The following is a 12,577-nucleotide window of genomic DNA, read 5'->3' on the forward strand; positions in this document are numbered from 1 at the left end:
CCTGCTACAGGGTACCCTGTCACAGGTAACCCTGTCATGGGTAACTCTGTCACAGGTAACTCTGTCACAGGTAACTCCATCACAGGTAACTCTGCCACAAGTAACTCTGCCACAGGCACCCCTGCCACAGGTAACCCTTTCACAGGTAACTCTGTAAGAGTTTTAACAACACCAGGTTAAAGTCCAACAGGTTTATTTGGTAGCAAATGCCATTAGCTTTCGGAGCGCTGCTCCTTCGTCAGGTGGAGTGGAAATTTCCACTCCATCTGACGAAGGAGCAGCGCTCCGAAAGCTAATGGTATTTGCTACCAAATAAACCTGTTGGACTTTAACCTGGTGTTGTTAAAACTCTTACTGTGTTCACCCCAGTCCAACGCTGGCATCTCCACATCACAGGTAACTCTGTCACAGGTAACTCTGTTGTAGGTAACTCTGTTACAGTTAGCCCTGCCACAGGTACCTCTGTCACAGGTAAGTCTGTCACAAGTAACCCTCTCACACGTAACTCTGTCACAGGAAGCTCTGTTACAGTTGATCCTGTAAGAAGTTTAAAAACACCAGGTTAAAGTCCAACAGGTTTATTTGTTAGCAAAAGTGTGGCTTTTGCCACCAAATAAACCTGTTGGACTTTAACCTGGTGTTGTTAAACTTCTTACTGTGTTTACCCCAGTCCAACGCCGGCATCTCCACATCACAGTTAATCCTGCCTCAGGTAACTCTGCCACAGGTAACTCTGCCACAGGTAACACTGTCACAGGTAACTCTGTCACAATTAATCCTGCCACAGGTAACTCTGTCACAATTAATCCTGCCACAGGTAACTCTGTCACAATTAATCCTGCCACAGGTAACTCTGTCACAGGTAACCCTGCCACAGGTAATGTTGTCACAGGTAACCCTGTCACAGGTAACCCTGTCCCAGGTAACTCTGTCACAGGTAACTCTGTCACAGGTAATGCTGTCACAGGTAACCCTGTCACAGGTAACCCTGTCACAGGTAACTGTAAGAAGTCTCACAACACCAGGTTAAAGTCCAACAGGTTTATTTGGTAGCAAATACCATAAGCTTTCGGAGCGCTGCTCCTTCGTCAGATGGAGTGGAAATGTGCTCTCAAACAGTGCACAGAGACACAAAATCAAGTTACAGAATACTGATTAGAATGCGAATCCCTACAACCAGCCAGGTCTTAAAGGTACAGACAATGTGGGTGGAGGGAGCATTAAACACAAGTTAAAGAGATGTGTATTGTCTCCAGACAGGACAGCCTGCAAGTCCAGGAGGCAAGCTGTGGGGGTAACTGATAATGTGACATAAATCCAACATCCCGGTTGAGGCCGTCCTCATGTGTGCGGAACTTGGCTATCAGTTTCTGCTCAGCGACTCTGCGCTGTTGTGTGTCGTGAAGGCCACCTTGGAGAACGCTTACCTGAAGATCCGAGGCTGAATGCCCGTGACTGCTGAAGTGCTCCCCCACAGGAAGAGCGCGTTCTCCAAGGCGGCCTTCACGACACACGACAGCGCAGAGTGGTTGAGCAGAAACTGATAGCCAAGTTCCGCACACATGAGGACAGCCTAAAACGGGATGTTGGATTTATGTCACATTATCAGTAACCCCCACAGCTTGCCTCCTGGACTTGCAGAATCTCACTAGTTGTTCTGTCTGGAGACAATACACATCTCTTTAACCTGTGCTTAATGCTCCCTCCACCCACATTGTCTGTATCTTTAAGATCTGGCTGGCTGTAGGGATTCGCATTCTAATCAGTATTCTGTAACTTGATTTTGTGTCTCTGTGCACTGTTTGAGAGCACATTTCCACCCCATCTGACGAAGGAGCAGCGCTCCGAAAGCTTATGGTATTTGCTACCAAATAAACCTGTTGGACTTTAACCTGGTGTTGTGAGACTTCTTACTGTGCTCACCCCAGTCCAACGCCGGCATCTCCACATCATGACAGGTAACTGTGCCATGTCAGTGATAGAGCTAGCAATCAGCTCTTTAGTTTAAGACTAAGACCACATTTATCTCAGGAACTTGAGTCAATAAGAACATCAAAAAAAAATCAATCCGGAATGTTTTTGATTTCTAATATTATTTGAAGAACTGCATGGATATTTAAAATAATTCAATTGTAATCTGTTCTCTGCAAATCATTCAGCTGAAACCAGCTCTCTCACAACGATAATTGTCCAGCTCGACTGCTGGAACATCTGATACTCTTCAATTATTTGATAATCACTGATAATGTAATAGTATATCTTACAAATCCACTTCACGATAGAACTGTTGTTTAATAAGTGAATCCGATTGTATTATCAGAGAATCCTAGATAGCCAAAGCATTTCCCTTTGTTGCGATATGTAATGTTTCCTATCTGGTTATTCTGTACCTGCAATGATTTCTTCAGGCAGGAATGCTTCACCTGAATTTTCTATGCAAGTCTCGGGTGGCACAGTGGTTAACACTGCTGCCTCACAGTGCCAGGGACCCGGGTTCAATTCCCGGCATGGGTCACTGTCTGTGTGGAGTCTGCACGTTCTCCCTGTGTCTGTGTGCATTTCCTCTGGGTGCACCGGTTTCCTCCCACAGTCCAAAGCCGTGCGGGTTCGGAGGATGCTAAATTGCCCCTTAGTGTCAGGGGGACAAGTTAGGGTGGGTGTATAGGGTTATAGGGATAGGGCCTGGGTGGGTGCAGACTCGATGGGCTGAATGGCCTCCTTCTGCACTGTAGGATTCTATGAAGTCTTTTTTGAGGCTATTAGCATTGCTGTGGATTTATCACCTTTGCACCACACCTAAATCGTGAGACATTTTGGATTCATTTAATCTCTGTTCCTCTTCACACTAATCCTGAGACAATACTACAGCCTGTCCTTTCATTATTTACTGCCTTATCATTGGGCCTGTTGAATTATTTTAATCCATTTTCTTCCACTGGACCTTGAGTTGTTCCAATTTGGGATTTGATGGCCTCACTCGAGCGAGACTGGAAATTCCCACCTGAGGTCAATGGACATTCCTGTTGTCCGCCCCTCGCCCACTCCAAATCCGTGATGGGTGGGGCGGTAGAATTCCGACGTACGTCTTGGACTCCAGCGCCTATGTCATTTCTCACTCCAGCACTGATCTCTTCCTTCACTAAGAAAGCTACGCCACTGCCTTTTTCTGTCAATCCTTCCAAAACACTGAGTACCCTTGGATATTCAATTCCCAAAGTTGGTTTCCCTGCAACCATATCTCAGTAATCGTCACTAAATCAAACCCATTCGTCTCAATTTGTGCTGTTAACTCATTAATTTTACTCTGAATGCTTTGTGCATTCGGATACAAAGCCTTTAACTTCATTTTATTAACCCTCCTCTTGTATGGGTCCTTGGTGCAATATGACTTTCATATGATCTGTCAATTTATTTTGCTTTCTGTTGACACTCAGACTCATCAGTAATCTGCACTCCTACCTTCTTTAACTTTGACTCCCTAATTTTCTGTGCAACTGATCCTTTAATAGCTGAGGCTTAGAATACAAGAACAGGGAGATTCGTACTGGAACTGTATAAAACACTGGTGAGGCCACAACTGGAGCACTGTGTGCAGTTCTGGTCACCACATTTTAGGAAGGATGTGATTGCACTGGAGAGGGTGCAGAGGAGATTTGCCAGGATGCTGCCTGGGCTGGAAGGACTGAACTATGAGGAAAGGTTGAATAGGCTAGGGCTGTTTTGATTGAAGCAGTGAAGTTTGAGAAGGGATCTGATGGAGGTGTAAAAGATTATGTGTATAGATAAGGTGGATGGGAAGGCACTTTTTTCCATTAGTAGAGGGGTCAATAACCAGGGGGCAGAGATTTAAGGAAGGGGTAGAAGGCTAAGAGAGGAGTTGAGGAGAAACTTTTTCACTGAGGGTGGTGGGAGTCTGGAACTCTCTGTCTATCAGGGTGATTAAGTCAGAAACTCTCAGAACATTTAAGAAGTATTTAGATATTCACTTGCGCGGCCGTAACCTCCAGGGCCATGGGCCAAGCACTGGAAAATGGGATTAGTGTAGTCAGATCTTTGTTAACCAGAATGGATACGATGGGCCAAATGGCCTCTTTCTGTGCTGTAAATGTCAATGAATCAAGTTTTAGCTGACAGCAGAAACTCCATTGTATTTATTAGGAGAGTTAATAAGATTGGACAATTCATATCATTAGTTTCACCTTTCCTGAATAATGTCTGGTTCTGAATGATAAACATCTTCTCCCACACACACCCAGGCAGAGTTATTTGCAGACAGTGGTAAAGAACTTAAAGAAAATTACACTATTGAAAAAGAAGTCTACAAAAGCAAGCTGCAGACATGAGCAGTGTAAGCTGCTCAATGTACAAGAAGCAGGCATGGACATAATGGTGAGAAGTGACCTCCCTGAGTGCTGATCCCATTCTATCCTATCATTCTCTGATTGTATAATTGTTCATAGAATCTCTACAATGTGGAAGGAGGCCATTCAGCCCATCGAGCCTGCACCGACAACACAGGTCCTATCCCTGTAACCCCACATATTTACCCTAGCTAATCCCCCTGACACTAAGGGGCAGTTTAGCATGGCCAATCCACCTAACCTGCTCATCTTTGGACTGTGGGAGGAAACCGGAGCACCCGGAGGAAACTCACGCAGACACAGGGAGAACGTGCAGACTCCACACAGACAGTGACCCAAGGCTAGAATTGAACCCGGGTCCCTGGAGCTGTGAGGCAGCAGCGCTAACCACTGTGCCGCCATGCCGATTGTTTAGCCAATCCATTCCAAAGGTTAGATTCTGGCAAAGATGGACAGGTCAGCTCCAAAAGGTTCACAAATGAATAATCAGAAAACCATAGATGGCATAAATGTTATGATTTGGGGGAAAATACCTTCTGACTCTCTGCACAGTACAACGTCTGTATCGATGGTTCCCAGCCAGTACCCTCCAGTGTGCCCTGAAGACTCCCCGAGTGTGCCGCGAAAAAAAGATTCAAAATGGTTCATGTGACTGAACTAAGACTAACCTTCGCCTTCAGCATCTCTAGGACGTGATGAATCTTGGGTCTCCAGTGCCTGCGCCGGCTGCGAAAGAGCTGCACGTGCGTGGTTTCGAGTTTTTTATGGTGGCCAGGTCCACGCGCATTCCCAACGGGACTTGGAACTGAAGATAAAGGTCCCCATGCGCCCGCACAAAAAGTGAAAATGCAAAAAGGGCACAAACCCTGGGAGGAGCAAGAGAGATCGGGAAAGGTGAAAAAAAACAAGCAAGAGGACAGGAAGAAGATAAAATCGAAGTTCTCAGTGAGGGAAGAAGACTTTTTGATTTGATTTATTATTGTCACATGTATTAGCATACAGTGAAAAGTATTGTTTCTTGTGCGCTATACAGACAAAGCATACCATTCATAGAGAAGGAAAGGAGAGAGTGCAGAATGTAGTGTTAGTCATGGCTCGGGTGCAGAGAAAAGTCAACTTAATGCAAGGTAGGTCCATTCAAAAGTCTGACAGCAGCAGGGAAGAAGCTGCTCTTGAGTCGGTTGGTACGTGACCTCAGACTTCTGTATCTTTTTCCCGACGGAAGAAGGTGGAAGAGAGAATGGCCAGGGTGCGTGGGGTCCTTAATTATGCTGGCTGCTTTTCCCGAGGCAGTGGGACGTGTAGACAGAGTCAATGGATGGGAGGCTGGTTTGCGTGATGGACTGGGCTACATTCACGACCTTTTGTAGTTCCTTGCGGTCTTGGGCAGAGCAGGAGCCATACCAAGCTGTGACACAACCAGAAAGAATGCTTTCTATGGTGCATCTGTAAACGTTGGTGAGAGTCATAGCTGACATGCCAAATTTCCTTAGTCTTCTGAGAAAGTAGAGGCATTGGTGGGCTTTCTTAACTATCGTATCAGAGACAATGGGAGGTGTGACTCAATGTTTTTATGTACGGAGGTGTGCCGAACATCGAGCAGGTTGGGAATCACTGATCTGTATCGTTGTACACTGTTTCGACTGTTCCACACTGAGCACCCACTGGTCTTCACCCATCTTCATCTCATAGCTGAAGACTTCATCTTGTGAAGGGCAGCCCATTCCAATTTATTTCTTCATCAAACCACTCCACATCTTTCCCTTTCTCCCCACTACCAACCTAATCCCAGTTGACAAGGTCACCGTGCAGCTCGGTGCAACATACGCAAGCCTTGAAATCAGTTGGCCTGATGAATCTCTAAAACCCTTCCTCAAAATTCAAACTGATCGATACTGCTGGCCCACCGATCATCAGCTACAGAACGACATTGTATTGACACAACCTCTTCAACATCGTCAAACGTCCCCCGGAACTTCACAGCAGTTATTATCAAACAAAGTTTCTCATTGAGCCACATAAAAGGACATGAGGACAGATTTTGCGAAAGTCTGTTCAAAGAAACCGGACCCTCTTAAAAGAGGGAAGCAAGATGGGAGGGAATTCCAGAACTTAGGTCCCAGGTAGGTGAGGATACGGCTGTCAGTGAATAAGATCTGGAATGGCCGGAATGAGAGGAACGCAGACATCTGGGAGGTTTGTCGGGCTGGAGGAGGTGACAGAGGTTGGGAGGAGGCAAAGCCACAGAGTGAAGACAATGATGGAGGGGTGTTGAGGAGAGTGATGTGGTTGACCAGGTCAAAGGCTGCAGGAGACCGTGGTGATAGCTTACCATTGGGAAACACCACACAAACCACACGGCAGTCTGTAAAAGACGCATCCACTCCCCGCCTTCAGTCCCTTTCGCTTGGCCAATTTATTTTACAGAACCAAAGGATTTTTCAATTAGTGGCTTGTGTTCAGATCAGATTTAAAACAAGAAAAATGAATATTATAATATCAGATTAAAGAGAAGGCATTCTTTGCTGCTGGCATGATAAAATCTTTGTACAGCATGTGACTCTGAACAAAGAACAAAGAACGGTACAGGGAGAGGCCTTTCGGCCCTCCAAGTCTGCGCCAATCACGTTGTCCTACCTAGACCAAGCGCCTGTGCCCCTCCATTCCCTGTTTGTTCATGTGTTTATCCAGTTAAATGTCGCTAACGTGTCTGCCTCAACCACCTCACTGGGCAGTGCATTCCAGGCCCCCACCACCCTCTGTGTAAAAAACTTCCCCCGCACATCTCCACTGAACCTTTCCCCCCTTACCCTGAACTTGTGCCCCCTTGTAATTGTAATTTCTGCCATGGGGGAAAGCTTCCAATCATTCACCCTATCCACACCCCTCATAATTTTATAAACTTCTATCTGGCTGAACACTGGCAGTAGTTTGGTGCTGGCGTGGAGAATTGCATAAGCATTGTATCAGACTGACAGCCAATAGGGGATGTTTTTATGCAACAGGAGGAGGCCATTCAGCCCTCCAGCCTGATCCACCGAAGATCATGGCTGATTGATGACCTAACTTCATATACCCTCCTTTGCCCTCCTTTGCCCTGTATCCCTTAATATCTTTGGCTAACAAAAATCTAGCAATCTCAGATTGAAAATTCACAATTGCTAATTGTTGATGGAAGCTCCAAACTGCGACCATCCTTTGTGTGCAGAGACTTTCCTCACATCACTCCGGAAAGGTCTTCCTCGAATTTTTAATGTCCCCCAGTCCAAGACTTCCCGATGTGAAAACAGAAAGTTGATTCATCTCGTGTAGAAAAGGTGAACTTTCTCATTGCTCCATGGGTTTACATGGCAATGTAGCAGTGGTGACCGTCTGTCTTGCTGTCTTTTCTTTTGCGGTCTCTAAGACTTTGCAACATGTCTTTATTGAACTTCACAATGGCACAGCGGTTAGTGCCACTACCTCACAGCGCCAGGGACCCGGGTTCAATTCCCGGCTTGGGTCACTGTCTGTGTGGAGTCTGCACATTCTCCCCGTGTCTGCGTGGGTTTCCTCCGGGTGCTCCGATTTCCACCCACGCTCCAAACATATGCAGGTTAGGTTGATTGGCCATGCTAAGTTGCTCCTTAATGTCAGCAGGATTAGCAGGGTGAATACGTGTGGCTACCGGGATAGGACCTGGGTGGGATGGATGTCGGTGCAGGCTCAATGGGCTGAATGGTCTCTTTCTGCACTGTAGAGTTTCTGTGATATTGTGTAAATCACAAAACTTTAAAATTTAATTCATCTTTTTTGAAACAACTAATTCATTAATGTATGTTGCATTGTGAATTTCAAACAAAGGTTACCACTGCCAACCTTAAAAGGTTTGACAAGATTATCCTCACAATGTCCCCTTACTCATAGAAACCATAGAATCCCTACAGTGCAGAAGGAGGTTGTTCGGCCCATCGAGTCTGCACTGACAATGATCCCACCCCAGGCCCTATCCCCACAAATTTACCTGGCTAATGTCTTTAACCTACACATCCCGGGACACTAAGGAGCAATTTGACACGGCCAATCCACCCGATGGGCACATCTTTGGCCTGTGGGAGGAAACCGGAGCACCCGGAGGAAACCCACGCGGACACGGGGAGAACGTGCAAACTCCACACAGAGACTCAAGCCGGGAATCGAACCCGGGTCCCTGGCGCTGTGAGGCAGCAGTGCTAACCACCGTGCCGCCGTGCCACCGTGCCACCGTGCCGCCGTGCTGCCGTGCTGCCGTGCCACCGTGCCACCGTGCCGCCGTGCCGCCGTGCCACCGTGCCACCGTGCCGCCGTGCCACCGTGCCGCCGTGCCGCCGTGCCACCGTGCTGCCGTGCCACCGTGCCACCGTGCCACCGTGCTGCCGTGCCACCGTGCCGCCGTGCCGCCGTGCCGCCGTGCTGCCGTGCCACCGTGCCACCGTGCCGCCGTGCCACCGTGCTGCCGTGCCACCATGCCACCGTGCCGTCGTGCCACCATGCCACCGTGCTGCCGTGCCGCCGTGCCACCATGCCACCGTGCCACCGTGCCGCCGTGCCGCCGTGCCACCGTGCCGTCGTGCCACCATGCCGCCGTGCCACCATGCCACCGTGCTGCCGTGCCACCATGCCACCGTGCCGTCGTGCCACCATGCCGCCGTGCCACCATGCCACCGTGCTGCCGTGCCGCCGTGCCACCATGCCACCGTGCCACCGTGCCGCCGTGCCGCCGTGCCACCGTGCCACCGTGCCACCATGCCACCGTGCCACCGTGCCACCGTGCCGCCGTGCCACCGTGCCACCGTGCCACCATGCCACCGTGCCACCGTGCCACCGTGCCGCCGTGCCGCCGTGCCACCGTGCCACCGTGCCACCGTGCCACCGTGCCACCGTGCCACCGTGCCACCGTGCCACCGTGCCGCCGTGCCGCCGTGCCACCGTGCCGCCGTGCCGCCGTGCCGCCGTGCCGCCGTGCCGCCGTGCCGCCGTGCCGCCGTGCCGCCGTGCCGCCGTGCCGCCGTGCCGCCGTGCCACCGTGCCACCGTGCCGCCCATATTCTTGTTACAAAGGGAAGCTGATATTATTTAGCTCACAGCAATAGTCACACCTTGGTCAGATTCACCCGCGCCAGAAATCAGTGAAGTGCTGAGGGAATAATGAAGGTGTGAGTGCTCATTATAATGTAGCAATAAACAGCAGCTTTTTAATGTTAACTTGCAAGGTAAAACCAGGAGTCTTAATCAAATCAGCAGACTTTCCCCCCTCAACCTTGACAATATGATTTACAATGCTAATCTTTGCAGAACCACAACAGTTTGCAAATAGCAGACAGTGTACGAAGCATTCTTTAAACATTTAAAATAAACTGAGGGTGAAATTGCGAATTAGAGACTTGTGCTTTTAAGACTCTGATCTCAGCCTTGCACATTGATTTGTTGGTAACAAAACTGACTATTTAGTTTGCGATGCCTCCCTATAAGAATTTATACCCCACTTTTTTTCATTTTTATATTCATTCATTCATGGGACATGGACGTCGCCGGATAGCCAGCATTTATTGCCCATCCCTAGTCGCCCAAGGGCAGTTGAGAGTCAACCACATTGCTGTGGCTCTGGAGTCACATGTGGGCCAGACTGGGTAAGGACAGCAGATTTCCTTCCCTAAAGGACATTAGTGAACCAGATGGGTTTTCCCGCCAGTCGACAATGGTTTCACCGTCATCAGTAGATTCTTAATTCCAGATTTCTTTTTACTGAATTCGAATTCCACCATCTGCCGTGGCGAGATTCGAACCCGGGTCCCCATGAGCTGAGTTTCTGGATTAATCGCCCAGCGATAATGCCACTGGGCCATCGCATCCCCAATTAATGGTTTCTGCCAGTCTCCAGCAGGAACGGTGAGCAGCCATGACGGGCGGGAGCACACGCTTCTGCTTTCATTCCACGCCTGCGGGAAGCCGGCTGTGTATGTCTATTCGAATATATCCATCCCTTTCTTGAAATCATTCAATGATTCAGACTCCACCGCGCGATGGGGCAGCGAGTTCCACAAATTCACCACCCTCTGCGAGTAGTTCCACCTCATCTCAGTTTTAAATCTGCCACCTCTCAACCCATACCCTGTGACCTCTTGTCCCCACAAGAGGAAACATTTGGTCTACATTTTTTTTTAATACTTTTCCAATTCAATCAAATCAAATCCAATTCAGAGTCTCAACAAGTTGAGACATTTCAGATCCAGGCTGACAAGACAGGGCGAGCGACCAAACCACCCTGTCCTGGGCCTGATCTACATGAGCCAAGCTGATTGGAGAAGGGGGAGGTTCCTCCTCCAAGACTTGAGCTCATTTGCATCTTAGCCAAAAGGCCGAGATGCCGCTTTAAAAAATTGCTTCATATGAAACATATGAAGCTTCAGTGCAACCCAATGACCTCAACCAAGTGCGGCCGACCATGGGCTGCCGACCATACTACACTTGATCTTAGCCAAAAGGCCGAGAAGCGATGGTCTACATTTACTCTAGCAATCCCTTTACTCTATCAATCCCTTTTAGTATGTTATATATCTCAATCAGATCCCCGATAACACAACCAACACATCTTTATTGTGATGATGCACTCACCGTTACTGATCCATTGTAAATCCCAATGAAAACCAAATCCCCAGAGTACAAAATGATAAATCACTGTCCATATTAACTAAACCTGTGGTGCTGACAGTCCCTGGGTGGATTGTCTATTATTAAGCAGCGTAACTACTAGAGCCCTGAGTTCATTTGCAATGGGAGTATTACTGAATAACTTAACTGGCTAAAGGGTGGAACCTTCCAGTCCCAAGGAGGGAGCTTTGGAGGTGGGGCCAGGAGTAAATGTTGAAAGTTGCATGTCGGGTTGGTTCTACATTCTACATTCGTGTCTTCCCCCAATACACTTTGATTCCCTGTGGATATAACATCACCTCACCTGAAGAAGGGGCTTAGAGCTCCGAAAGCTTGTATGGCTTTTGCTACCAAATAAACCTGTTGGACTTTAACCTGGTGTTGTTAAATTTCTTACTGTGTTTACCCCAGTCCAACGCCGGCATCTCCACATCACGATATAACATCACACAATCCACTAAAAGCCCCAATATGAGCCTGAGATATGGCGTAAAGCAATGACCTAAAAGATGAGAACTGAGCATGTCAGAAAGGCAGGACTTGTTTTATTAACAGGTCAAGTAATCAACTTTCCCTTCAAATGAAAGGTGGAATGTAGCGCAGCTGGTAATATTCTTACCTCTATCTCAGGTGACTGTCAGTTCCAGGTCTGTTCTGGGACTTGGGCACAATGATCCAAGCTGGGGAGTGCTGCATTGTTGGAGCTACTCTCAGATTGAACAAGACCTTAAACCAAGGACAAGCCTGCTCTCCATAAGAATTAGAAGCAGAATTAGGCCATTCAGCCCATTGAGTTTCCTCCACCATTCAACCATGGTGATAAGTTTCTCAACTCCATTCTCCTGCCTTTTCTCCGTAACCTTTGATCCCCTTACCAATCAAGGACCTATCTATCTTGGTCTTCAATACACTCAATGGCCCAGCTTCCACAGCCTTCTGCGCAATGAATTCCACAGATTCACCACCCTCTGGCTGAAGAAATTCCTCCTCATCTCGGTTCTAAAGGGTCGTCCCTTTACTCTGAGGCTGTGCCCTCGGATCCCAGTCTCTGCTACAAATGGAAACATCTTCCCCACGTCCACTCTATCCAGGCCTTTCAGTATTCTGTAAGTTTCAATGAGATCAACCCCCTCCGCACCACCCCACACCCCCACCCCATCCTTCTAAACTCCATTGAGTACAGACACAGAGCCCTCAAACACTCCTCATACGTCAAGCAGATAGATGTGAAGGATTCTTTTACACTACAGCAAAAGAGGAGAATGGGAATTCTCCTGAGGTGCCCTGGCCACTGTTTATCCCTTAATCAACATCACAAGAACACTATCTGGGTCTTATTGCATTGCTGTGTGTGGGAGCTTACTGTGCAGAAATTGGTTGCTGCGTTTCCTACATTACAGTAAGAGTTTTAACAACACCAGGTTAAAGTCCAACAGGTTGGTTAAGAAGGTTAAGGCTCATGGGATACAAGGAGAAGTGGCTAGATGGGTGGAGAACTGGCTTGGCCATAGGAGACAGAGGGTAGTGGTCGAAGGGTCTTTTTCCGGC

The 12,577-nt window shown here is 48.1% G+C and overlaps 1 pseudogene; it reads right to left on the reverse strand.

Annotated features, from left to right (window-relative positions):
- Positions 1-10,656: 10,656 nt before the first annotated feature.
- On the reverse strand, positions 10,657-10,876 carry LOC144504909 (U2 spliceosomal RNA; annotated as a pseudogene).
- Positions 10,877-12,577: the final 1,701 nt, after the last annotated feature.

Source organism: Mustelus asterias, chromosome 15 (assembly GCF_964213995.1).
Source record: "Mustelus asterias chromosome 15, sMusAst1.hap1.1, whole genome shotgun sequence".
Classification (NCBI taxonomy): Eukaryota; Metazoa; Chordata; class Chondrichthyes; order Carcharhiniformes; family Triakidae; genus Mustelus; species Mustelus asterias.